At 36.8% G+C, this 25,878-nt stretch overlaps 2 pseudogenes; one reads left to right on the top strand and one right to left on the bottom strand.

The window, feature by feature from the left end:
- The window catches only part of LOC125367562, a 46,898-nt pseudogene extending 22,760 nt beyond the window's left edge, over positions 1–24,138 (top strand).
- Positions 9,599–11,355, bottom strand: LOC125367536 (annotated as a pseudogene).
- Positions 24,139–25,878: the final 1,740 nt, after the last annotated feature.

The raw sequence follows: 25,878 nt of genomic DNA, 5'->3' as shown, positions 1-25,878 counted from the left end.
CAAACAAGAAAATATAAGTACACTTAACCCATTCTATTATATGACTCCAATAGAAAGTACTTGGAATTTTGGGTATAGGAAAGAGCTAAATTAACAAACACATTCTAATGTTTAAGATGTATATGAGATTAGTCTATATGTATATAAATTAGCCTATATTTATGATAATAGTAATGCACTTTAAGAGACCATTTTTAACATTTCACCCATGCCAATCATATATTTACCCAGTTTTGCATTTTAAAATCACAACTCGTATATTGATTAATTTTTTAAAGGAACCTATTACACTCATTTATTTTTAAGTCTTTCCCTTTAAATAAAAAGTGGCTAAAGAGTCCTGATGTTCTCACACCTATCATTTGTCTCTCAAGAGTCATCAGGAAAATTTAGATGAAAGGAACCTTATGAAATAGTGTAGCTTTCAAATTTATAATTATAACTTTGTGTAGACCATAAATTTCTGCCTTTCAAAATGGAAGTAGTATACCTGTGCTTTGCAATTGGGAATTTTCTTTGACTAGTGGAAAGTCTGGAATTACCATTTTCAGGCTGCTTCAGAGTATACACGTGTTCATGATACCAGCTTTCAGGAAGAGTAGATCACTAAAAATATGGTTACATAAAAAAATAGTCTGCACTTTTAATTACTAAGCTTGAGAAGATACTTTTAGATATTATCGTTAAAGTGACACTGAATTTCAATGTGTATTTATTTTTTGCAGAGCATGGTGTTGTATGGGAAGAAACAATTATTTTGCTTCCTGATAATGTTCACTATGTCTTTCAGCTACAATTCCAAATGCTCGACAGTTTGCTGAATGGATTTGTCATTTACATAAACAGGTATTTTCTTCTTTTTAAAAATGATTTCATTATTCAAATATGTCATAGATTGATCTTTAACTATTTTGTACATATTCCTAATGTTTTTAAGAATAAAGAAAATACTTTGCTAGGCTAAGTGGCTCAAAACAATCAATCCAATTTGGAAGGCGAAGACTGGAGAATCCAGGTTCAAGATCAGACCATACAACATCTGCCCAGGACTCCCTTTTGAACTATGACTGAGTATAGTGGTTCAAGCCTGCCATCTCCAGCAACAACATTATGCACAAGTAGGAGGATTCTAGCTCTTGCTGGCCTGGGCATAAAAAAAAGGCCATACCTGGAAAATAACCTGCGCCAGTTATTGCAAGGTCCTGAGTTTAGTCTTCAGAGCTGCCAGAAAACCTATAGCAAAGCCGAACTCTGGTGCCTTATGAGGCTGAGATCTACTGATCATGGTTCAAAGCCAGCCTAGGCAGGAAAGTCTGTGAGGCTCTTGTCTCCACAATTAACCACCCCGAAATTGGAGTTAGGGCTGTGGCTCAAAGTGGTTAGAATGCTAGTCTTGAACATCAAAACTGAGGGATAGCAGGCATGCCCTGAGTTCAAGCCCCATGATCAACCAAAAAAAAAAAAAACCTACAGGAAAACAAAGAAAACATTTTAATGAGAAACATCTTTTCAGTTTTAGCAGCTGATTATCAGAATCAACTAACATTTTACAAATGCTGATTTCAGATCCTTACTTCAAATCAAGTGTATCTAAATATCTGGGAGTGGGCCTTGGAAACCCTGATTTTCTAAATTTACCAAGTTCCCTGATGATCTTCCAAATTTGGAAAATTACAGCATTTACTGTGACCATAGGCCATTAGTACATGCTAGCATTTCCTCTTAGCTTTGATATCAGGAAAAGCTAATCATGTCTTGAGTATTTGGTTCAATTTTCCTCAATAACATAGTCGTGCTTTGTACTTTTTTTTTCTTCCAGTTTGCTTTTTTAGTTCAGGTTTAGCATCTATGAGAGACTTTATAACAGATACTTGTTTATACATACTGAATTCTCTGTCTGTCTGTTTGTGTGTGTGCACACGCTCACATTGATCTTACAACCTGACCAGAGGGTCTGGACTGTCCCTGAACTTCTTTTGCACAAGTCTGGCACTCTTTGCACTTGAACCACAGCTCCATTTTCAGCTTTTTCTGAGTAGTTTATTGGAGATAAGAGTGCTATGAGCTTTCCTGCCTGGCCTAGCTCCAAACTTCAATCCTCAGATCTCAGACTCTGGAATAACCAGGATTACAGGCATGAGCTACTGCTGCCCTTCTGTGATTTTATTCTTGGTTTTGTTTTCCTGTCCTTATTTTATACCTATGTCCTTCAAACCTTTTAAAATCAATTTACAAACTCTCCAGTAGTGTATTTGCATACTACTGTTTTCCCTCTCCATATTATTTCTGCAATATCAAAATCTAGGGGATCTGCTGGAGGAAGAAAATCAAACTACTGCCCAAGAATCCATATTACTCTTCCATAGAAACAGGGCTTGCTGTTTATAGTTGAGTAGCACAGAACTAGGTATTGAATACTTGAAGTTTTGTTCATATATTTGGCCCTGGTTAAAGAATTGAGTTGAGAAGCTGGTAGTATGATTCAACAGAACTAAGTGTCCCAAAATCTATCTTTTTAACATTTTTTAAAAAGTGTCATATCTTTTTGAGTGTTTAAATCACAGTTTTACAAAACTCCCTAAGATTTTTTCATAGATCAAATAAACAAAAGACTTAATTTTTTGAAGAAATTTTATGTTTAATTCTTTCTTTCACAGCCCTGTCATGTAATTTACACAGATTATTGGCCTACTCCATTGCAGCACTACATTTTTCCAGCAGGGGGAGATGGTCTTCACCTTGTCATGGATGAGAATGTAAGAACTGTCATTCTTCTATGTCACTCTTTATTTATATCTTGTTTTGCTTTAATTTTGAACTGCAAATGGCCAATATTTAGTTTTATTCATTTATTTTTGTTTCAAGTAGTTTCATAGTTCAGACTTGATTTTTGAAAATTTTTATTTCAAAAAGTACATTTGATACCAAATATGATACCCATCTGTAGTCTCCTGCATTTGAGGAGCCTAAGCCAGTAGGATCACTTGAGCCTATTAGTTCAAAACCACTCTAGGCAACATAGACACTGGCTCAAAAAAAAAAATTACATTTGAGATTTTGTTGTTGCAGGTACTGGGGCTTGACCTCTGGGCCTTATACTCTTACTTGGATTTTTCACTCACTGCCCGCACTTTGCCATTTGAACTACATTTGTACCTCCAGGACTTTTTCATTTTTCGGGTTCTGGTGCTTGAATTTCCATTGGAAGATAATTAGAGATAAGAGTCGGGGCTAGCTTCCAAACAACATCTTCAGAGAGCAGCCTCCTGAGTAGCGAGGATTACAGGCATGTGCCACCACTGCCTGGTTAGAATTGTTCTTTGCTAAATTATTTTTAATGAGGAATCATTTCAAGGTTTGAAAAATATTTGAGTTACAATTAAAAGTTTGTGAATGAAAAACTTTGATTCTGTGGTGACTTTAGAGAAGATCATTTTAATACCACAATGCAAGTGCTTCGAGATGCTAGTGATTTGGCAAAAGGAGACCAGAAAGGGAGGAAAAGAGGAACAAAAGGTAATTCGGAAGTTTGTTTAGACCAGAAGATTTCACATGTAAATTGAATAATCAATTTACTCTTTTATTTTATGTTTTTCTAGGAAGGTGCTTAAACTCCTAGATGGCATATTCAAAACTGAGTCACTAAAGATTGATCTTTTTTCTAATAGTAGTTTAGATGCAATTTATATGGTATATAATTCATCCTTTACAATGTACAATTGATAGTTTTGTTATACTAACAATTATATGAAATTCATGCCTGTTAAATTGTATATCAATACGTGCGTGTGTGTGCATGTGTGTGCGTGCATGCGTGCGTGCGTGTGTGTGTGTGTGTGTGTGTGTGTGTTGGTCCTAGAATTTGAACTCTCCAAATCTGGGCAATGTCCTTGAACTTCTTTTTGCAAGGCTAGTGTTCTACCACATGAGCCACAGCTCCATTTCCTTCCAGGGCTGGCAAACTGTGATCCTCAGATCTCAGACTCCTGAGTAGCTAGGGCTACTTATATGAGCCATTGATGGCTGGTTTTATGGTCAAATAACATTCCATTTTAAGGATAAACCACACTATCTCATTTGAGTTGCTTGCAGTTTTGGGCAAAAGGAGTTTTTATTTTAAGACTACTAGATTGTTTTCCAAAATGACTATGTCATATTTCCATTAGAAATACTATGGGAGTTTGTTTTTTTTTCCATTCCTTGATAATTAATGTGTAGTATTCTGTGTCTATTTGAGTCATGCAGTGGTGGTAACTGGCATCTCAAAATGGTTTTCATTTACATATCATGGTGGCCTGTGATTGGCACTTTTATGTGCTTATTGCCCATTTGTATACCTTAGGGGAAATGACTTCTAATCTTCCTTTGGATTGTTGGATTTTTTTTGTCTTTGTTGAGTTATAAGGTTTCTTATATCTGGATACTACACTTTATCAGATAAGTGATTTATGACAGGGTTGTATTGTTTTTCCGTTGATGTGTTATTTAAAGCACAAGAGTTTTTCATTTTGTGAAACCCACTTTTGCTTGATTCTTGGTTTTCTGTTGACTTCTGCTTTAGGAATCATATCCAAAATTTCTTCCTACATTTATTGTAGAATTTTACAGTTCTAGATTTTACATGAGCTCTGTCATCCATTTTGACTTAATTTTTGGTTTTGTTTCATCTATTATTTTTACAGGACCATCAAATGTGTTCAAGATTGTGAAGATGATTATGGATAGAAATTTCCAACCTGTAATTATTTTCAGTTTTGTAAGAAAGATTGTGAAGCTATGCTCTTCAAATGACCAAATTAGATTTCAACACATGTATTGCACATTTTCTTTATAATTCCAATGCTAGATGTAAATGACTAAAATATATTTCTAGTAATATGTCTGCACACAATTACTTGATTATTCAGTTCACCTATACTTAAAATAATAAATACTTAGCACCTTCATAATAACCTAAGGATCTTCGAGGGACTATTTATTTATTTCCTTTCTTTTCTCTTTTTTTCCTCCTTGTTTTGGTGGTGCTGTGGCTTGAACTCAGAGTACTGTAGCACATGGCAGGTAAGCATTCTGCTACTGAGCTACAACCCCAGTACTCTCCTTTAATTGAAAGAAATGACTTCATCAGTTGTCCTGTGGATCCCTTCTTATACTTAATTAGCATAACTCAGTTACTGTTCTCTATCTACCCCTCTTGCTCCGTTGAGGGTAGCTCTCTTGGTCAGAGTACCTTACCTTCTCTACCTTTCCAAAGCATTTTTTTTTTTTGGCCAGCCCTGGGACTTGAACTCTGGGCCTGGGCACTGTCCCTAAGCTTCTTTTGCTCAAGGCTAGCACTCTACCACTTGAGCCACAGAGCCACTTTCAGCTTTTTCTGTTTATATGGTACTGAGGAATTGAACCCAGGGCTTCCTGCATGCTAGGCAAGCACTCTTCCACTAAGTCACATTCCCAGCCCATCTAAAATTTTTCTTGGCTCCTTAGCTCCTTGGCTTTTGTTTCTTCTCTCCTCTTTTTTCTCTTTCTCATTCCTTCCTCTCTCCTTCCCTCTTTCCCTCCTTTCCTTCTTCCTTTCTTCCCTTTAACTACCAGTGCTACATATGTTTAAAATTTCAGGGTTGTATATTGATTAATTCAACAAATATTTTCTTTAAGTAATTGTTTCATGGGAATAATGCAAGTAAAACAGTACAAGGGCTAAGAGCCTGAGCTTTGTAATTGTTATTCCAGCAGTTAAAAGCAGAGCTGAGGGGCTGGGGATATGGCCTAGTGGCAAGAGAGGCCTCCTATACGTGAGGCCCTGGGTTTGATTCCCCAGCACCACATATACAGAAAACGGCCAGAAGTGGCGCTGTGGCTCAAGTGGCAGAGTTCTAGCCTTGAGCAAAAAGGAAGCCAGGGACAGTGCTCAGGCCCTGAGTCCAAGGCCCAGGACTGGCCAAAAAAAAAAAAAAAAAAAAAGCAGAGCTGATTTATACTAATCCTTACTTTTCCAAGTAGTAAAAGGTAGCTAGTAGTTTCTGTGACCTGTAGTTAATAAAATTGTTGCTTGTAAATCACTTAGTGTAGTTTACTTTGTTTTTGTGGATTAAGTCTGCTAGATGTGTTTTGAAAGGCTATAAATTTTATTAATTGTGTGGGTGATTTTTTTTTAGTCTCGTTTTTGAAAAAAATATATCATTATCTTTAGTACTGATTTCTTGCTTTGCTTTTCCCTGATGGTTCTGGAATTTGAACCCCAGTCATGTGTTTGCAAGGCAAACTCTCTACTGCTTGAACCATACCCCCTTCCTTTTTGCTGTAGTTTATTTTTCAGACAGTATCTTGCATTTAAGGTGCCTTCTTCGACACCCCTTCCCCCATTCTATGTCTGCTTCCTAAGTAGTTGAGATGTAATGTATGTAATATAAATGTATTCCTCATCACACTTGAAATACTGATTCTTTAGGTTTATTCTCTGTAGACTGTTACTCTTTGTAATGCTTGAAAATCAATGTCACTGACTTATTTTAATATTTTTATACCATTGAATTTTCCCTTACAGATGAAGGAAAGAAGATGATTGAAGAAGTATTCAGTAATGCAATTGATTGCTTATCTGATGAAAATAAAAAGCTCCCTCAGGTGAGTTTTGAAGATGAGTCAGAATGGATATTAATAGGTAGCATTTCTTTATTTTATTACTATATGATACTGTTGATACAATGCAGCATACATGTTTGAATGTTATTGAAATCCCATCTTTCTTTCCTCTATTTTAAATTGCTGAAGAGTGACAGAAAAAAATTGCTGCCTTTAGAAACTTTTTTCTAAAAGTTGTGATCTGGTCATTTTTGCTTATGTTCTTATATTTCAAAATTTTTGGTCATAATTTTAAATATTTAAGTTTCTCAGTTCATAAGAATATAAAACAAAACAATGGAAATTACATTTAGAAAGGAAATTAATAGTTACTTTGTGTTGGGGATTATTATGGCCTTGGGGGAAGGCTGCCTTTCCACCAGCCTTGGGACAATGGAAGTCCCTCCCACCTTCTGGCCTCCGCCCCTTGGGAGGTGAACACGTTGGCATGTGTGGGCATAGGGCAAATGCTGACAACTTTGTTTTAATCCAGTATATTTTTCCTTTGATGGTTGGAATTGATTGAGAATTCTAACATAAACTGATACTTAGGTACTAATTTCAGAGATTCAACTTAATTGATATACCCTGGTTATTAGAATCTTTTGAATGCTTGCTCTGTAATTCTGCCATGCACCTAAATGTAAGAATTGCTGCTGATAGAATCTGGAACCAACCCAGATGCCCCTCAGTAGACGAATGGATCAGGAAAATGTGGTACATATACACAATGGAATTTTATGCCTCTATCAGAAAGAATGACATTGCCCCATTTATAAGGAAATGGAAGGACTTGGAAAAAAATCATACTAAGTGAAGTGAGCCAGACCCAAAGAAACATGGACTCTATGGTCTCCCTTATAGGGAAGAATTAGTACAGGTTTAGGCAAGTCACAGCAGAGGACCACAAGAGCCCAATAGCTATGCCCTTATGATCACATAAGATGATGCTAAGTGAAATGAACTCCATGTTATGGAAACGATTGTTATATCACAGTTGTAACTACTTTCAACATCCCATGTGGGGGCTGGGGATATGGCCTAGTGGCAAGAGTGCTTGCCTCCCATACATGAAGCCCTAGGTTCAATTCCCCAGCATCACATATACAGAAAATGGCCAGAAGTGGTGCTGTGGCTCAAGTGGCAGAGTGCTAGCCTTGAGCAAAAAGAAGCCAGGGACAGTGCTCAAGCCCTGAGTCCAAGGCCCAGGACCGGCCAAAAAAAAAAACATCCCATGTGTATCTGTAGCTTCTATTATTGATGATGTTCTTGTATCACCTTCCTGTGGTTGTACCTACACTATCTCTGTAATCTTATCTGAGTATATTGGAAACCATGTATACTGGTATTAGAACTAGGAAATTGAAAGGGAATACCAAAATCGAGAGACACAGGGTAAAAAAAGAAAAACAACTACAAAAGCAATTAGTGCAAAACTGTTTGGTGTAAGTGAACTGAACACCTCATGGGGGGAAAGGGAAAAGGGGAGGAGGGAGGGGGGTACGAGGGAGGAGGTAACAAACAGTACAAGTAATGTATCCAATGCCTAACGTATGAAACTGTAACCTCTCTGTACATCAGTTTGATAATAAAAATTTGAAAAAAAAGAAAAACCAAAAAAACAAAAAAAGAATTGCTGCTGATTGACCTAATATATGAAGAGTTTATTGTATGAAAGGAGACATTTCAATGTCATTTATTTTACAAACTAATACTTTGGTTTGTAAATTATTTATCATAAGATTATAGTACTATATTTGTTGACATTTATAATGTTTTCATTTATTATTTTGAATATGTTTTCTCTTCAATTGGATTACTGATATTTAAAGTCTGAGCTATATCTTTTTACACCTATTACCATAGCATATTTGTGATAATTGTTTAGTGGCATTTGGTAGAGTATGAATAACTTCAGTTATTTGTTTTTACATGAAATACATACCTATGTTAAATGTCTTATAGTTGTTTATGTTCCTCTATTTTGAGTTGCCAGTATCTTTACCTTCTTTACAAAGATGTTATGTTTCCCTGGCTGGCCCTGCCCACCTGGACTCCTTCTGTGATCCTCCTGTCCCAGCTTCCTGAGTGGCTGGGACAGTGGGCACACACCACAGGCTGAGCTTTTTATATTAGTTTGTAGACACACAAATTGTTCTCAGCGAGCTTTTTTTTCCTGAGGAGATTAAGTGAGCTTAAAAACTTTGAAGCAATAAAGTACTTGTAAGTTTTATTGAAATGTATTTATCATGTTAATAGGTAGGTCAGAATTTTTTTTATAATTTAATTTGTTATAATTTATAATTTAATTTTGTTATAAGTTGTAATAATTTAATAATTAATTTGTTATAATTTTGTTATAACTTGTTATAATTTAATATAGCTATTTTAAAAGACTTTCTTAATAGTTACTTTTAAGCATAACTTTAATTTTCTCAATTTGAGATTTTTAAATTCACTTTTTCTCATATAATTATGTATCTTACTCTAAAATTACAGGTTGAGCACGTACTTCCTCTTTTGAAGCAGGGGATTGGTATTCACCAGGGTGGTTTGCTTCCTATTTTGAAAGAAACCATGAAAATTCTCTTTTCTGAAGAATTGGTAAAGGTATGGTTGTATTTTATTTAATTTTTATGCCAGTAGTGAGTCTTGAACTTTGGACCTGTGGTTCCCGCTCAGCTTTTTCACCCAGAGCTCTTACTCTACCACTTGAGCCATCCCTCCATATCTGACTTTTTGCTGGTTAATTGTGGATAAGTACCTTAGATATATCTGACCAGGCTGGTTTTGAACTATGATTCTTGGATCTCAGCTTCTTGAGTAGCTAGATTAGAGGTATGCGTCACCTGAACCTAGATGATTTTATTTTTTATTATACCCAAAATTGTATTGCATGAGCCATTTGAAAATTGTAGTGAATATTGATTATAGGTAGTTTGTTTTATTTTGCTTTGATTTTTGTAGTTTTAGGGATTGAAACAAAGGCCTTGTCTGTTAGCTTGCAAGGGCTTTACCATTGAGGTAACATAATTTCTAGTAGGCATTTTTGTGTGATTATTTATTGCTGTTTGCTTTTCTTAAAATTTAAATTTCAGTGAGTTTGCTTAGTTTGAATCTTTTATGTAATAAGGTGTTTCATAGATGTAAGAGAATAGATAAAAATTGTTCATTGTCTCCCCCCATTTTTTGCCGGTCCTAGAGCCTGAATCCAGGGCCTGGGTGTTGTCCCTGATCTCTTTGTGCCCAAGATTAGTGCTCTACCACCTGAGCCACAGAACCACTTCCAGCTTTTACTGGATAGTTTATTGGAGATAAGAGTCTCATGGGCTTTGAACCATGATCCTCAGATCTCAGTCTCCTGAGTAGGCAAGATATTGTCTTTTTTAAAGTAAATAGAGATAGCATTACTGGATGTAGTAAAATTGAGACATGGAGTTGATTCAATAGACTTAAATAAAGATTTAAAGATTTGTTTAGAGAAGAATTGAATTTGTGAGCTAGTCTGACAATTCAAAGAGCCTAAACAATGACATTGATTTATAACTGCAATGGTATATCACAAATGAGAAAAAACTTCAAAGTATAATCATAAATCTGTGTATGTCTAACAATTTTTATGTTTAAAAATTATTATAATTAAAAATATCTTAAGAGCATTTAAGTAGCCTTTAAGTATAACATTTAAAAGAAATTTACTACTTTGAAGAACATATTCAAAGTACTTTAATAAACAATTCTGGATCCTGGTAAGTTTCTGTTGGTAATATAAGGTGAACATTCCGCTAACTCCTCATCCTTAAAGGATGTTTTCTTTTTTTTATTTACATTACATTCTTTTATTATAATATATGTGTGAATATATATATATGAGATCTGTTCTATGTACAATAACTAGTCCTATCAAATGATCAAACGAAGGCATTCTATGGATAATCCTTCCCCCAAATAGACTGAGGGTAGATTAAATATTTATGCACTTTTCAGGTTATCAAAACTCATGACTCCAGTACTGATGTCAGTTCTGAACCCATATACAGAAATTCAAAATATACACTAAGTGCATTAAGGCAACCAGAGTGGGCTGAAAGAAACCACGGGATTCAGAATAATTGAGCGGTGTATTTTGGCAGTGTTAGTCACAATGTGCATGGCAGGTACTGTGTGCGTCTCAGCTTCCGATGGGCCTCTGGGTGGGTGTGAATCTAGGTGTGGGGGAGGGCTGCCTAACTGGCTCATTTCTTCTCTGTCTCTCCTTTGCCTTCCTATTTCATTTTGTAATCAGCCAAGGCAGCTTTGATTGCGTCTTCTGCCAGCATGGAGCAGTGCAGTTTCACAAAGGGCAGGCACAGCTCCATGCTGTGTTCTAGCTCCATATCTGTGTTTTTGATGGTCAAGGCTTCCTCCACCGTCTTCCCTTTCACCCATTCCGTGTCTAAGGAGCTAGAGGCAATTGCAGAACCACAGCCAAATGGTTTAAAACTGGCATCCACAATCTTGCCGTTTTCATCCACCTGAATCTGTAATTTCATGATGTCACCACATGCCGGAGCACCCACCAAGCCCGTGCGGACATTTTTAGATATCTTGTGTCTAGGATTTTCATAATGATCCACAACCTTCTTGTGTTACAGCCGGGCCGGTGCTGACAGCTCGCGGGCTGACAGGCGGGGACTGCGGAGCAGCAGGGCAAGACGCCACCCACCTTAGACTGCCCGCTCCCGCCACCACCATCTTGCCGGCTTGCAAAGGATGTTTTCTTAAAGATTATGAGGAGTAGCTTTTGTCTGTAAAATTAGAGAACCTGTATATAAAAGATTAAAAGATGATCCTTCCCCTTCACTTCCCAGAAATGTTCATCAGGACACACTACTATAATTCATGGGTTCTTATTCAGGTCCTTGGAGCTCAAGGCTGGTGCTCTTCCACCTAAGCCACAGCTCCACTTCTGGATTCTTTTTTTTGCCAGTCCTGGGCCTTGAACTCAGGGCCTGAGCACTGTCCCTGGCTTCTTTTTTGCTCAAGGCTGGCACTCTGCCACTTCTGGTCATTTTCTATATATGTAGTGCTGAAGAATGGAACCCAGGGCTTCCCATATAAGAGGCAAGCACTCTTGCCACTAGGCTATTCCCAGCCCCCACTTTGGGATTTTTGCTGGTCAATGGGAGATAAGAGCCTCACTGACTTTGCTGTCCAGGCTGACTTCAAACTGGGATTCTTAGAGCTCAGCCTCTTCAGTAGCTAGGCTAGATCATTGCCCTCAGCCCATACATTAAAAGAATGGAATCAGAACAGGTGAATAACCTCATGATGCAGTTAAAATGACTGGAGAAACAAGAAAAAATTGAATCTAAAACGACTAGGAGGAGAGAGATCACAAAGATTAAAGAAGAGATAAATCTGATTGAGAATAGAAAGACCATTCAACAAATAAATAAAACTAAAAGCTGGTTCTTTGAGAAAATAAATAAAATTGACAGACCCCTTGCAAGACTTACAGAAAAAGAAGAGAAGAGACTCATATCCGTAAGATCAGGTATCCATAAGATCAGGGACTCCACCGGAAATATTGCAACAAATACATAGGATATTCAAACAATTATAAGGAACTATTTCCAGAACCTTTACTCACTAAAGAACGAAAATTTTACAGAAATGGATCAATTCTTAGAGAAGAATAAACTGCCCAAACTTAATCAAGAAGAAATAAATCAACTAAATAAACCAATAACCTACAGCGATATACAGGATATAATCAAGAGCCTTCCAACAGAGAAAAGCCCAGGCCTGGATGGATTCACCAATGAATTCTATAAAACCTTCAGTGAGGAGCTAACACCAATACTTCTCAAACTCTTTTGGGAAATAGAAACAGAGAAGTCCCAAACTCATTCTATGAAGCTAATATCATACTCATCCCCAAACCAGGCAAAGACCCAACAAAAGAAGAGAATTACAGACCAATATTGCTAATGAACACAGATGCAAAGCTCCTCAACAAAATATTAGCTAACAGGATCCAGAAACTGATCAAGAAAATTATATATCATGACCAAGTAGGCTTCATCCCACAGACACAAGGCTGGTTCAACATCCTCAAATCAATAGACGTAATTCACCACATGAACAGAGCTAAGACCAAGAACCACATCATCATGTCAGCCAATGCCCAAAGCCTTTGACAAAATACAACACCCGTACATGTTAAAAGCCCTGGAGAGAACAGGAATAGCGGGAACATTCTTTAAAACAATAAAAGCCATATACAACAGACCAACTGCTAATACTAAATGGGGAGAAACTAAAACCATTTCCCCTAAACTCAGGAACAAGACAAGGATGCCCACTCTCCCCACTTCTATTCAACATAGTGCTGGAATCCCTAGCCATAGCAATAAGACAAGAGGAGGACATCAAAGGGATCCACATTGGTAAAGAAGAAATCAAACTATCTCTATTCGCAGATGACATGATCTTATATTTGAAGGACCCAAAAAACTCAGTCCCCAAACTCCTAGAACTAATAAACCATTTTGGCAAAGTATCAAGGTACAAAATCAACCCACAAAAATCAGCAGCTTTTCTGTACACCAGCAATGTACAATCAGAAAAGGAAATTATGGAAATAATATCATTTGCAATAGCTAAAAAAGAATAAATTACGTAGGGATTAACCTAACTAAAGATATGAATGACCTATTTAATGAGAACTATAAAAATCTAAAAAGGGAAATCAAAGAGGACACCAGGAGATGGAAAGACCTCCCATGCTCATGGGTAGGCAGAATCAATATAGTAAAAATGGCCATTTTGCCCGAAATGTTATACAAATTCAATGCAATCCCCATCAAAGTCCCAGATACATTCTTCACTGAAATAGAGAAAACAAACCATAAATTCATATGGAGCAGCAAAAGACCTAGAATAGCCAAAGTAATTCTAGGCAAAAGAAGCAGCACAGGAGGAATCACAATACCAGACTTCAAGCTCTATTATAAAGCCATCATAACAAAAACAGCCTGGTATTGGTATAAAAACAGACCTGAAGACCAATGGAATAGAATTTAGGACCCAGAAATAAAGCCGCATTCTTACAGTCAGTTGATATTCGACAAAGGAGCTAGAGACATACAATGGAAAAAACATAGCCTCCTCAACTACTGGTGCTGGGAGAACTGGGCAGCCACATGGAGAAAACTCAAAGTGGACCCTAGCCTATCACCACGCACCAAGATCAACTCAAAATGGTTCAAGGACCTCAACATCAGACCTGAATCCTTGAAACTACTGAAGGACAGAGTAGGAAAAACGCTAGAACTTATAGGCACAGGAAGGAACTTCCTGAATAGAGTACCAGGGGCAAAACAGGGGAGAGACTGGACAAATGGGACTACTACAAAATAAAAAGTTTCTGCACAGCTAAAGACATAGCCACCAACTAGAAAGACAGCCAACATATGGGAAAGCACACCAGCACACCAGCACAGCAACAGACAAAGGCCTAATATCTGTCATCTACAGAGAACTCAAAAAACTAACCTCTCCAAAACAGTAAACCAATTATTAAATGATCAAAGGAGCTAAAGAGAGACTTCACAGGAGAAGAGATAAAAAATGGCAAAGAAACATATGAGGACATGTTCAACATCCCTGGCAGTAAAGGAAATGCAAATAAAAACAACCCTGAGATACCACCTCACTCCAGTTAGAATGGCCTATACTCTGAACTCAGGCAACAACAAATGCTGGAGGGGATGTTGGGAAGGAGGAACCCTTCTCCACTGTTGGTGGGAGTGCAAATTAGTACAACCACTTTGGAAAACAGTATGGAGGTTCCTCAAAAAGCTCAGCATAGACATACCCTATGACCCAGCCATACCACTCCTAGGCATCTATCCTGAACAACAGATCTCAGGGTACCAAAAAGACATCTGCACATCCATGTTTATCGCTGCACAATTCACAAGAGCCAAAATATGGAAACAACCCAGATGCCCCACTACAGATAAACGGATCCAAAAAATGTGGTACCTGTACACAATGGAATACTACATAGCAATTAGAAATGATAAAATACTGGTATTCACAGGGAAATGGTCAGAGCTTGAACAAATAATATTGAGTGAGACAAGCCTAGAACACGGAGGACAAAGGCGCATGGTCTGCTTGATATATGGTTGTTGGGGGTCGGGGGTGGGGGAGAAACACTAGAGACCAGGTCTGAAAAATAACAAACTTCTTGTCAAATGGTATTTCCACATGTTTGGGTCCGTGACTTTACATTATGTATCTAAATCCAAACAACTACTAAACAAACATAAAAAGGTTTAGAATAGACCTATCAGTGGATCGCAATAGCTCAACAGCTATGTACACATGATTATATAAGATGAGGATAAGCAAAAACTACTCCAAGAGAAGGGCACAAGAAGATTCTATTGTTGACATTACGTTTAATGTTCTAGGTGAATTTTCTTTGGCATACCCTACATGGTTACTGGATATGGTACACTGGATATTGAATATATGCCTACCTGATCTAGGGAAGGGAAAGAAAATGAGGGTGTAACAGATATCACAAGAAATGTACTCACTACCTTATTATGTAACTGTACCTCCTTTGCACAATACCTTGTTAATAAAATTTAATTAATTTAAAAAATAGAAAAATATTTTACAGCTAAATGCTTTAGGCCAGTTAAGCCAATTGTACTCTTTCCAGTTACCACCACCAAGATGAAAGAGAAGGCTATTTTCCCTGAATTATGTAATATGTAAAATATCGCCATACAAAGTAGTGGGATATATCTGAAAATACTGGCTGGGAATGTGGCTTTAGTGGTAGAGTGCTTGCCTAGCATGCATGAAGCCCTGGGTTCTCTTCCTTAGTACCTCATACACAGAAAAAGCCGGAAGTGGCATTGTGGCTCAAGAGGTAGAGTGCTAGCCTTGAGCAAAAAGAAGCCAGGGACCGTGCTCAGGCCCTGAGTTCAAGCCCCAGGACTGGCAAAAAACAAATAAATAAATAAAAATATCTGGAAATACCATCTTGCTTATCTTAGTCAGTCTCATTAATAACTAAGACATTAATTAATAGCCTACTTATTTGTACTTAGAAATTATGACTAGTTTTTCAAGCTTAAAATACGTATTTATATATTTGTAATTGCTTAGTATATAATACTATATAATTACATAGCATAATTATATAATTGCTTATTTATTTGGGCCTTGTTTGCCACAGAGACATTTGCTATGGGAATTAATATGCCAGCCAGAACTGTGTTGCTTACAAATGCTCATAAATTTGATAGGAAGGATTTCTGATGGGTGAGTAGAGTTATTCATATGTTGAAGTGTTTTTTACTGTTTTCGAATATGACTGTGACTTATGTAATCATTGCAATGTTAGTTTCCACATAATTAAGAGCTTGTCACTGAGTTGATAAGGATGGAGAGGCCCTAATGAAAATTTCTGAAACTTCAAAATCCAAAATTTAAGCATAAATGTGATTCCCTAATTTTTTTTTTTTTTTTTTTTGCCAGTCCTGGGGCTTGGACTCAGGGCCTGAGCACTGTCCCTGGCTTCTTTTTGCTCAAGGCTAGCACTCTGCCACTTGAGCCACAGCGCCACTTCTGGCTGCTTTCTGTATATGTGGTGCTGGGACTTGAACCCAGGGCCTCATGTATACGAGGCAAGCACTCTTGCCACTAGGCCATATCCCCAGCCCCCTAATTTTTTTTTAAGCAGCTTAGGTTTTGGATATTCAAATTAGGGGTGCTCAACTGATAGAGTCTATGCAAATATTCTGAGAGCCAAATTCTGAATACTTCCAGGCTTAGGCATTTCTGATTATGTAATCAATCTGCACAAAAAGTTACCAAGGATAAATCTTGGCTTTCTTTTTGTTAATTGTTATTATGAATGTGATGTAGAGAGGGGTTAGTTATATGTCAGGCAAAGAATCCATTTCTTTTTGGACAATGTCACCCCTTTCCCTGTACTCTCCCAGAAACCTTGGATTTCTTAAGTTTCTATCCTAGCCCACTTCTGAAATAAAATTCCTCTACCTAAAGAAGTATGGTGACAGGAAGTAAGTATACAAATTATTTCTGAATGTTTACTTTATTTATTTATTTATTTATTTATTTATTTATTTATTTATTGCCAGTCCTGGGCTTGGACTCAGGGCCTGAGCACTGTCCCTGGCTTCTTTTTGTTCAAGGCTAGCACTCCGCCACTTGAGCCACAGCGCCACTTCTGGCCGTTTTCTATATATGTGGTGCTGGGGAATCGAACTCAGGGCTTCATGTATGCGAGGCAAGCACTCTTGCCATTAGGCCATATTCCCAGCCCCTGAATGTTTAAAACATATTTAAAATGGAATTTTCATTTAACATTTAAGTTGTTCACAATATTTCTACTGAAACAGCTATGGTTGCAGCTCATTACTTTATTTGGTAAAATAGAAGTTATAACAGTTATTCCCTTCCAATGAAATTACTCTTTTCAAACTTGGAAGAAAGGAGACAAAGTTGGGAGTATAAGTAAAGCATTAAGCTGGGATATTTAATACAGAGGGCAAGTACTTTATTATCAAGCAGTTTACCATATTTAAAATACAAATTTAAAGGTCTTGTTAGAACTATAGTGCTCAAGTAAAAACAACAAAACTAACAATAAACCTAGCTTTAAAGAACTTAGTACAAGTGAAGTTGATGGATATGGAAGATGTCTGTACATTACATCTAAATAGTATATAGATTCTCTGAGAAGCATTTACAGAGAAACTTGACAAAAGAAAGGGAATTAGGTGTACATATGGGTCATAAAATTCATAGAGAAAACATCCTTAAAATAAGAAACAACAGCAGCTAAGTGTTCTCCAGGCAGACAGTAGAACATTGGTGTGGGTGAAAGGTGATGGGAGAAAGATTTCTAGTTTGAGGGTCCAGTGTGAGCCACAGACTCACATATCTTCAGTTGGGTTAAATCCTTGAAATAGGTGACTACTATCGGCTTAGAGACATTTCTATCAGTAGTAAATCACCAAAACTATGAAAAGTACTCATGATAAAACAATAAAGTCATTATAAAATTTTTATTTCAAATTATGTGAATACTGTACAAAAGAGAAGTAATTAACTTCTGAGTCTGCTGTAACTTACCCCTTGTTGTGGGTGGCACATGATTTCTGGGGTAAAGGTAAGTGGATAGCTAAATTTAACCAAGCAATGTTTTCCTCAATGTAACGAAGCCCTAGATTCTAATCAGATTTTTACTGGTCTGCATATATAAAGTTGGCTATTTGGTTGTGGTGGTTTTTTCTTCAGTCTTCCTGATTTTTAGGTCATTGGGACTGTTTTTGATGCTATTAGTAATATACATCTTATGGCATGGTATTTCTTAGCTCTTTTCAAGGAACTTTAAAGAAAATAGAGTTTTAAAATAGGCTTTTCTCCCAGAAGAAAAGTCCACTTGTACTTAGAGAAATAATGTTTCCAAATGTTCAGGTGGTTCATTGCTGTCCTAAAAGCCTATCTATAGGAGTATTACCAACCTTTCTCTACTACATCGTTCTTAGAGACAGAGGAGCTCTACTAACCCCCAGGGATACATACCAAGAATTGTGCTTTTCTTTTGTTCATTTCCTATGAATTTCAAATTTTGCAGATTCAGAAAGTTAGTATAATAAATCAGAAGTGATACCATACCTGCTTGGTTTGGTTTATTGTTTGCTTTATTAGACACTATTTTTTTAAGAATATCTAGATATTTTTAAGCTAGTGACTAAGACATATTTCCTGGTAGGTAGGTATATTTGAAACAAAAAAATAAACTAATTGTAAATAAATAGTAAAATGTAAATAAAACTAATTGGCTCAAAAGTGGCTCTGTGACTTAAGTGGTAGAGCTCTAACCTTGAGCTGAAGAGCTTAGGGACAGTGCCCAGACCCAGAGTTCAAGCCCCATGACTGTACCAAAAATAAAAGTAATTGGCACATATTAAAGTTACTTCATTTGGGGCTAGAATTTAAATTTTGTGTCATTATCAACTGTATTGCACTTTTGTGTGTTTAAGCCCTCTTGAAGTTTTTGTTGTTTTTGATCATTTGCTTTCTGGAAAAAGTAACTTGTACTTGAGGGTTTCACAGTAAAAAAAAAAAATTGCGAATATGTGTTTTTCCAGATTTTTTCCCTAAACTTGATATATTCATCCTGTCCTTTTATATTTCCTCTGGTGAATACATTCAGATGTCTGCCTATGCTGGAAGGAGGGGAATGGATGATAGAGGAATTGTAGTTCTCATGGTAGATGAAAAGATGAGCCCAACAATTGGAAAACAGCTACTTAAGGTTTTTATTTGAGTTAAGATTATGTGCTTTTATCAAAAGTTACAGAAATTCTGGTAGCTTTAGAATTATATCACGTCAGATACCTGCCTAAAGAGCTGAGTTACGGTGTTTAACTCTTTGGCTTAGGGGTGGAGAAGAGGGTGACTGTTTCAAATATTGATGAATCTTGAGTTAGGCAATAGTGGCTAGGGAAGCCTATAAATCTAGCTGATGATAAAAGGATAGGTATGATTTGAGGCCAGCTTGGATAAGAAGTTTATGAAATGCCTTCTCAGCCCATTGCTGGGTGCAGTTGCTTGGACCTGTCATCCTCAAACCTATGTGAGGCTGAGAGTGGGAGGATGGAGATTCCGGCCCAGCTCAAGGAGAAGAAATAGATTTTGCAAGGAAGGGAGGCTGGTTGCATTACCACATATCTGTTAACCCCAGAAAAGATTGAGAATCTACAGTATGTGAATAAAGGTCCAAACTCCCATCCATGCAGAAAATGAGTCCCATCTCAGGCTGGTAGTAACTGCTCCAGCTTTCGAGAACTTGCTTCGCAAGTCGGAGGCTCTGAGTTCAAATAGTACTGTCCAGAACAAAAGCACTGAGATCTTGTATTCTATTTCACCAAACAAGCAAGGAGCAACCTAACAGAAGGGATGTGAAAGTCTCCAGAAAGAACCAGAAATTCTTTGCCCTCCAAATATAAGATACTTCTGTATTGTCTCTGTTGCATAAGTTCCTCCCACTCACTGAAATGTTAAATTTTCTGTGGATATGTATTTTACCGTAATAAAAATAGTTTAGTAACAGTTGCTTGAAGTCTTTATGGAATGAGAGAGAAAGCAAAGCCAATACTTTGAGCAGCAAGATTAGGATAGGGGTGGAAATAGACAATCCATTAACTATGAGGAGAAGAGGACAGGATGAATCAGAGAAGGCACAACTTAATGATGAGAAAAGAAACTAGACACTATGCCTTACAGTCATCTCCTCAAAACTTCCAATGGATTCATGCAAAATGACTTTGTTTTCTGCAGTTGTAGTAGAAATTGTAGATCCCTTATATAATTTATGTACATAATGTTTTTGATATTCATGTGTTTTCAATTTTCAGTGGTAAAGAACTCAGAGAACAGTATAATAAAATAGTAATTCCTAATGAAGAAAGTGTAGTTATCTATTAAAAGATTAGACAGCAGCTTTGCCAAGCTAGGTAAAGAGATTGAAGACTATATTCATAAACCTAAATACTGTTTACCATTTCTACAACCTGGTCATTTGTTAAAGGTATGTATGTCATTCTTATTTTATAGACAATTTGAACCTTTCAATATTTTTATTCATTTAACAGTTGGTCTTCTATTACCTGTTTCATTGGCTTGTCTCAGACTTAATGACAACTGGTTTTTTATGTGAGGAAATATAATTTAAAGTACTTTTGGAATTATGTAAAAATTTTTCTAATTGTAAAGTGCTGCCACCAAATAAAGCAGTTTTAGGTCCTAGATAAGTTCATTAGCTATAAAAGACTTAAAATGTTAGAACAAATGCATTGTCATTTTTAGCATTTATTTGCCAACTTGAGAGATTTCTGTTACTGCTGTTTGTAGAGTCCTGTGAAATCTGGTGGTGATTTTTTTTTCTGTAGGATTAATAACCTATTCCTTAAATCTAGCACTGACAGAGATTGGAAGCATGGCTCAAATGGTAGAGCGCCAGCTAGTGAGTGAAAGTGCCAAATACAGAGTTCAAGTCCCTGTCTGGGAGTGGGGTGGTGGAATCTAACAGTGACATTTGTTTAAAAATTAAGAGAATTAGACTCTTACTGGCCTATAACATGCATGTGAGGCTGTGATTTTCCTGGATATGAGCATTCTTGTGTCTCTTTCATTTTCAGGTGAAGAATGAAGATGATCTTGGCTGGGGAATAGTAGTAAATTTCTCAAAAAAGTCAAATGTTAAGGAAAACTTATTCTTAAAGTAGAATTACATATATATTTTCAATAGGTAAACTTATTCTTAAAGTAGAATTGCATATATATTTTCAGTTAAGTAGGTGTTTTTTGCCAGTCCTGGGCTTGAACTCAAGTCCTGGGCCCTGTCCCTGAGCTTCTTTTGCGCAAGGCTAGCACTCTATCATTTGAGCCACAGAGCCACTTGCAGCCTTTTCTGTGTATGTGGTACTGAGGAATTGAACCCAGGGTTTCATGGATGGAAAGCAAGCACTCTACCACTAAGCCACATTCCCAGCCCTTAAGTGTTCATTTTGTTTAAGACTCATAAAATTGTTTTAAGTAGTAATAGTACTTATTACCTTAAAAGTAGTAACAAGTTCTACCATAGGAATTCATTTTATAAATGATTGTAAATTTTGTGCTTGAAGCAATGTGATTATTTCCCAGCAATGAAAATTTTTATTTCATGACAATTGAGATTTTTTTTCTTCCATCTCTTCAGGTTTTTTTTGTTTTAATTTGATTATCTTGTTCTTGATTATTACCAAAAGAATTCACCTTTGATAGTTACAGATTAGAACTCTGCTTTTAATACAGGTTGGAAACTTGAAAAGAGATGGGAGAGCTGGTCAGTTTTTCATATTCTGTCTAAATGGAAGTAGTAAAAACGTTGATTTGGCTCATTACTATATACATACGTTGACAGATTACTATCCATACAGTCAAGCAGCATTTGTCAATTTATCAGAAGAGTGACTACTTTGAAATAAGCCAGCCATTGCACCTAGTTTCTCTAGCTGCAGAAAGCACTACATGACAGGCTTAGTAAGTGACCTCAAGCAAGACAGGTTCAGTCCACAAGCCTTTTTAATCTCAAAATCTTAATCGTAAGTCTTTTTAATCATTAAAATCCAGCTTGCATTAGATGTGATATGTGTTCTTTTAAAGTAGACTAGTTCATGGTTTTATTGTCCTTAACTTCTTTGTACATGTGTGTTGAGGCAATTAGGAATTAAGTTTTGGAACTTGAAGTTAGTGATTGAGAATGCAGTCAGGAATCCAATGTGTATCCTACAAAATTCAGAAGCATGAGGGAAGGGCAGGTAGGGAGTGGACAGGTGAGAATGTTGAAAACAGTGACATTATCAAAATATATAGTATTCATGGACTGCTTTGTTAAATGACAACTCCTTTGTACAATTTAAAGGTAACAATAATTAAAATATTTCTTATGAAAGAAATATGCAAACCAAGATGTTTAAGCCATTTGTTGTAGGGAAATAAGATCTTAGGTTTGTGATAGGCATTTTATTTCATGATGTGTTCCTAGTTTATTGAGTATTTTTATCGTGAAAGTGTTTCTCTATTTCTATGTGTGTATTGAGATGATCAACTTGATGGTGATTTTTGTTTTTTACTCTAGTATTCTCATATAGTATTTTACATTACCTTGATTTTCATGTGTTAAACCAACGTACATTCTCACATTGTCATGGTATTTTTTATATATTGCCAGATTCATTTCTGGCATATTATTCCACACCCATATTTACAGGAAATACAAGTCTATAGGTTTTTCTTGTGATGTCTATCTGGGTTTGGTATCTGAGTAATCCTGGCTTCATAGAATATGCTTATGGGGTAAGCTTACACATTGTGGAATTAGATACAAAATGCATCCTACTCAGAGGACTTTTTATTGTCTTTCTATAAATATGACTATCACTGAGTCTCCTTACCAAGAGCTGAAAGTTGGTCATAACTATTTGTTTATCTCATTGTTTATAAAATTAATTCCATTTCATAAAATTCATTTTACAAACTCTTTGTGTATCTCATTGTTTATAACATTAAATTTACTTAATAATGACCAGATATATGTATACTTATATATACATGTGTATATAAAGATATATGTATATATATATGCTTTGTATACATAAAATTAGAAGAGATCATCAGTAACAGAAAGTGAATATCTCCAAATCATACAAATTAAGCACAAAAAACAGATTAGACTAAAAATCTACATGTATTAGATCATATTAGGTGTATATGTATGAATGTACACATATGTATGTATATGTGTTTACATACGTGTATAAGTAATCTTTGAGGATAAAAAAATATTCCAAGTCAAAAAATGCTAACCATCTTTAACAAAGGATTAGTTTGAAATGTACTCTTCTGAAACAAATTATTGCAGTATGCATCTGTATTCCTCAGATCTCTAGAAACATGATTTTATTAGAATGTATAAGACTAAATGATGTAATAAAATGATGTGAGATCCTGTTATAAATGTGCCAGTATAGTCATCAATGAAATAATCAATTGTGGGTTTTTTGTTTTTCCCTCCATCTTGGGGCTTGAATTCAGGGCCTAGGTGCTATCCCTGAGCTTTTTTGCTCAAGACCAGCACTCTACTACTTTGAGCCACAACTCCACTTCCAGTTTTCTGGTGATTAATTGGAGACACAAATCTCATGGACTTTCTTGTCAGGGCTGGCTTTAAGCCTCAGTCTTCAGACCTCCATCTCCTGAGTAGCTACTATTACAGGCATGAGCCACCAGCACCCGACGTCAATCTGTTTTGTGTGTTTAATTTGGATGACATGGAGATAGAATCATTTTCTGTTACTGATTATTTCTTCTCAGTTTTCTCTAATTCTGGCAGAACATAATAAACTAATCATTAGGAACTTAAAGGTGATATTTCTATCACAGCTGACAGTAGTCCTACTGAATGAGGATTCATAAGTTCTGAGTTGTTGCTGTGTTTTCTAATCTAGTGGAAAACAATGCAAGGTGCAGAGCAACGACCTTCACTTTCTAAAAGGAACATGTACTGCCCATTACGTCATCATGCAAAGTGTCAGAAAATAGGACCTGTATACCTGGTATTTGTGTACCAGTTTTAAGGAGTTAATAACTTTCTCTTATCCTGTTTTCCTAGCCTAATTCTGGTGAACTGGATCCTTTATATGTAGTAGAAGTACTTCTGCACTGTAGCAAGAAGAGTTTGAAGAATTCAGCCACTGAGGCTGCAAAACCAACTAAACCTGATAAGAAGGGAGTGATGCAGGTTTGCATTTTTCATCTGTAGATTTCAGATTATGAATTATTTATCATCATAAGAGTTTCATTGTTATTGTAATGAACATTCTGTCATAATTTGTAAATGAGCAATTTAAGATATTTTGATATTCTATTAAAACCATCTGAAATACTAGTAGAGTGATAATAAGACCTTAGGTGTACGTGTGCATACGTGTATATGTATACATGTGCATCTGTATGTATGTATGTGTGCCAGTACTGGAGCTTGAACTCAGGATCTCATGCTCTTGCTTGGTTTTGTCACTCAACTGGTGCTCTCCCATTTAAGCCTGCTGTTCAGGCTTTTTGCTGGCTAATTGGAAATTAGACTCTCTTGCATTTGTCTGCCTGGGCTGTCTTTGAACCTTGACCCTTAGATCTTAGCCTCCTCAGTAGTTAGAATTACAGGCATGGACCACCATTTCTACTTAGAAATTTTAGTTTTCTCTTATCAGATTTTTGACCAAGTAACTTGTCGGGCTATACTGATTGTGGGGGACACTCGGCTCTGCATGCTACTCCCGCCGGCAGGAGGGCAGAGCATGTCCCAATTGAGACTAAGCCAAAATGGGGATCCAGCCGGGGAAACCACCTGTCCCAAAGCCCCCCTTACTCTAAAGCAGACTCTGGACACGGAGATTCTGGGGAGCCATCTGATGGACTTCCGTTTATTCAGGGGGAGGGCAATTGCATTTATCACAGTGATGACGGCAGGAAGGAGAGGGACTTGGGGCGCCTAACTAGGTACTAGTGATTGGCTGATGAGCTGCTCATCATAGTGATGTCACAGAACTTCCTCTATGGGTGGAGATCATGACCCACAGAACCACCTCCCCTGGGCTCGGCTGGCGCCATAGTGGCACAAGTGCTTACAGATGGAGGGCAGGGCTGGCTTAGCTCCCTTTTCCAGGGGAGGGTCCAGACCCGGGGAGAAGGTAAGAGTGGATAATAGCCAAGCAGCCCCAGGGCGGGAGAAGAGGCAGGACTCTCAGGACTGCCCCCTTAAAAAGTACAGCCAGAGCCCAACAGTAACTAATGACAAAGAAAAAGATAGCACTTTAAGTTTTTATGTGAAACTAGATTTTTACCATGGATATAGATTTTTTTTATTATTCATTGATTTTATAGTTTGAATCCCTCCCTTCATGTTGTTTATTTCACTGTATTGAAAATAAAGATTAAAGTATTGGTTTTTTTATGATAAAAATTACTACCAGAGCCTTAATTAAAATTACTTAATTTACACCTGCTTTCATTTAAATGCAAGCCATTTGAGAAATTAATGAAGACAAAATGAAAAAGGAAAGAAAAACATTTGACATTGGCACATGAGATACCTTCTTTCTTTCTTTTATTATTTATTTATTTTTATTTATTTATTTTTTTTTTTTGGCCAGTCCTGGGCCTTGGACTCAGGGCCTGAGCACTGTCCCTGGCTTCTTCCCGCTCAAGGCTAGCACTCTGCCACTTGAGCCACAGCGCCGCTTCTGACCGTTTTCTGTATATGTGGTGCTGGGGAATCGAACCTAGGGCCTCGTGTATCCGAGGCAGGCACTCTTGCCACTAGGCTATATCCCCAGCCCTTATTATTTATTTTTAATGGTATGAGGAATTAACCCCAGTGCCTCATAGAAGTTAAACTAATATTCTACTTCAAATGTGTGACTTAAAGGCTTGGTCTTTCAGGAGTCATATGTGTGATAATAAGCTTGGCCTCTAGAAGTAGAATCTACCTCCACAGCTTCATAGGCTTATTTTGGATCAATAAGTGATTATAGAACTTAGAAATCGGCAGATTTAAAAGTTAACTTCTTATTGGATATTTTTTAAATGATGCTTTACAAGTTTATAAGTGTT

Source organism: Perognathus longimembris, chromosome 19 (assembly GCF_023159225.1).
Source record: "Perognathus longimembris pacificus isolate PPM17 chromosome 19, ASM2315922v1, whole genome shotgun sequence".
Taxonomy (NCBI): domain Eukaryota; kingdom Metazoa; phylum Chordata; class Mammalia; order Rodentia; family Heteromyidae; genus Perognathus; species Perognathus longimembris.
The sequence above is the reverse complement of the archived record's forward strand: the minus strand, read 5'-3'. Positions and strand labels throughout refer to the sequence as shown.